Source organism: Gopherus evgoodei, chromosome 4 (genome assembly GCF_007399415.2).
Source record: "Gopherus evgoodei ecotype Sinaloan lineage chromosome 4, rGopEvg1_v1.p, whole genome shotgun sequence".
Lineage (NCBI taxonomy): Eukaryota > Metazoa > Chordata > Testudines > Testudinidae > Gopherus > Gopherus evgoodei.
The window spans coordinates 127,198,056-127,201,199 of NC_044325.1; the positions used below are offsets into that span (position 1 = coordinate 127,198,056).

General features: G+C 45.6%; 1 pseudogene; it reads right to left on the minus strand.

Moving 5' to 3' along the window:
- Window positions 1-1,836: 1,836 nt before the first annotated feature.
- On the minus strand, window positions 1,837-2,811 carry LOC115651243 (annotated as a pseudogene).
- Between the last annotated feature and the right edge of the window lie 333 nt (window positions 2,812-3,144).

Consider the following 3,144-nt stretch of genomic DNA (forward strand, 5'->3'; position numbering starts at 1 on the left):
CATGCTGGTACCCCATCTTTTGGACGCTAAGGTTCAGAGTGGGGAATTATACCATGACACCTCCCCTGCACTTGAAGATGGAAGTGAAACAGAGTTCAAGCAACACATGAACCCACTTCACCCCAAGGCGGCCAATGGCACCACAACGGTGAGCACTGGTTGCACCACGCTAGTTAGTGAGAAAAGCCTCCAAGGTACAGAAAGACCTGCTGTTAGGGACTTAGTTAAATCCCATGCCCAGACAGACAAAGGCTCACACAGAGTTGAAAGGGTGTCAGTGCCACCATACCAACAAGTAATGATCAAGCCTGTTCTTTATCTGAATGTGAGCTATAAATTTATTTCAGCATTTCAATAGTAAAGAGCCAGCACAAGGGACAGGATGCATATCAACCTCCTAAGACTTGCTGAGATGCCTGATGGCTGCACCCATTTTTCTTTTGGGTGCTCTGCTTACTCTTGATTGTAAGAGACTGGGTCTGATATCCGGAGGAGGGAGCATCTGATAATTGTTTCAGGGTTGGTTATTAATTGACATGTTTGTTACTCTTGTCCAGGCCTTTTCCTTTCACCCCTTGTATCCACCCAGACCTCCTCTCCTCACAAACATAGCGTCCTTTTGGAAGAAGTGCTGGCTTCGTTCTCCAGTCATAACTCCTTTAGTGTATCCAACCTGTAATTGTCCAACTGGGCATAGGGATCTGCAGACTCACTGATTCATTTGCACCACTACCGGGTGACCAAACAAGCTTCTTAAACCAAAGTATTGTTTATTTTTCAGTAGGAACAAAGCAGTTTGTGAAAAAATGAGTTTCAAACAGCAAATGGTGTCCATACATGTCTGTCTTATACAAAAGGCTTCCCAACCCCTGATAGTTACCCAAACAGGTATAATTTCTTCAGACTCCCGAAGGGGAGCCTGCATCTTAATCTGATGACCCCCAACTTGAGAGAGAGTTCTTAGTCTTTTTTAAGTTGCTATAGTCCTTTCGATTTCCCGTACACACAGGCCTTTTCCCGTCACAACATTTTTTCTTAACAACTCTCAAGTGTTTGCAGAAAAGTGGCTTATCTTAAGCCATCCTGTTTCTCTCCTGCTTGTTTTCCTTACAGTCTCCTATTAAACTGAACCAGTATATTCATACAGCAAACATCTCAATTACCAGATCAGCATACAATATCCATAAATTATTACAGAGCAACTCTAATTCCAGCGCAGTGACTATCTCTTGGGCTCCCCCAAGATTCCATTTCCTGTGCACATTCTATATAGAGAAACTCCATGCTGGAGACAAATGATGTTAAAAGACTCCTTTTAAGGTTCCATGTCAGTTACTCAAAAATGAGGACTGCTAGAATTAAGATTGCCTGCAGCAGCAGTTTTATCTGTGTCCTTTCTGTCACTCTGTGTGTACTGGTGTGGAAACACTGTCGAGGTCTGGGAGCATTCTCAGTGAACAGTTGGAAGGTTCAGAAAAGTAGGAGCAAGTATCTAACAAGTCCTAATGAGCACGCATATGGGGTGATTTTGCTGCTGCTCGTAATTCAACCACATCTAAACAGAAGTTCGTGAAGAGAACAAAACACAACTATCTGCCTGCCAAATTTCAAGATTCTAGTCAAAAGCCCTAAACTACCAGAACTATTTAAAAAAATGTAGGGAAAAAATAATACTGACAAAACTACCCTTTTTCCGCTATCCTGAGAATGTCTAATCAGGATTTTTAAGATTTCCTTGGTATTAGCATGCAACCCACATGAAGTTTCATAATCTCACTTTCCAACACCGTGGACTTCTTGTACCACCACAACCTGGTCCAGAGCAAAACTGGTTCTCTAGAGCTGGAGTCTTGTATGGCCCATTCCCAAGCTACACTGTTTCTCTGATTGAGGGCCCAAAGGTGTCACTTTCCTTCTCAGCACTCTTCTCAGAGCATCCTTCAACTCCTTGTTCCTCATGCTGTAGATCAGGGGGTTCAGTACAGGGATCACAAAGGTGTAGACCACAGACACCACCTGGCCTTGCTCTGGGGAGTAGCTGGAGCCAGTGTGGGAGTAAATGAAGATGCAGCAGTCAATTGCAGAAGGACAACTGTCAGGTGAGAGGAGCAGGTGGAGAAGGCGCGGCTCTGGCCAGATGCAGAGTGGATCTGCAGGATGGTGGTCACAATAAAGACATAAGAGATGCAAATCAGCAGGAAGGGGGTGGCCAGGGTTATGATAGTGGCAGCAAATATGATAGCCACACGCCAGCTGCAAGACGGGCAGCACATCACAATAGAAATGGCTGATTTCATTAGTGCCACAGAACGGCAGATGGAACAGCAGAACAGTAAATTGCAGAGCAAATAAGAACCCCAGCACCAGCGACCCAGCGACAAGGCGCACACAGACTGTCCAGCTCATAACGAAGGTGTAGCGCGGTGGTTGGCAGATCACCACTTATCAGTCGTATGCCATGACAGTGAGGAGGACACACTCAGAACCTCCCAGGAAGATGAAGAACATCTGGGTGCCACAGCCCGCAAGGGAGATGGTGGCCTTGCTTCCTGACACAAGGTTGGCCAGAGTAAGGGGGGCAATGCAGGAAGAGTAGCAAATCTCCAGAGCTGCCAAGTTGGCCAGGAAAAAGTACATGGGGGTGTGAAGGGAGCGGTCTGTGTAGATAATGATTGCGATGGTAGCGTTTCCACAGAGACTGGCCATGTACATCAACAGGAAGGCAAGGAAAATCAGCCGCTGCATCTCAGGGAGTGTCGAAAGGGGATGGAAGTGGAATTGTATCAGCCCTGTTTGGTTTTCTTCCCCCATAGACCTGCCAAAAGAAAAGAGGGGAGAGAAGCAGTCACTATAACCTGTCCTCTAGGGCAGAGCAAGAGAAGATGGCTTTAAACTGCTGTGTAACATTCATGTTCAGTCTCAGAAAGAACTTTCCAACTCTAAGAAGTGTCCAGGGCTGGTTAGCAACCACCCTCACTGTCAATGTACACGTGTAAAATTAGGCATCCATCTTCCAGGGCTAGTTCTGAAATCAGACATGCACTGATGTAAGGAGACCTACTTGTGGTCTCCCTACAGTGCATTTTTCTATTAGATATAATTTCTGAGTCCCTTAAAATGCAAGGAAAGTCCTGTTCCTACCCC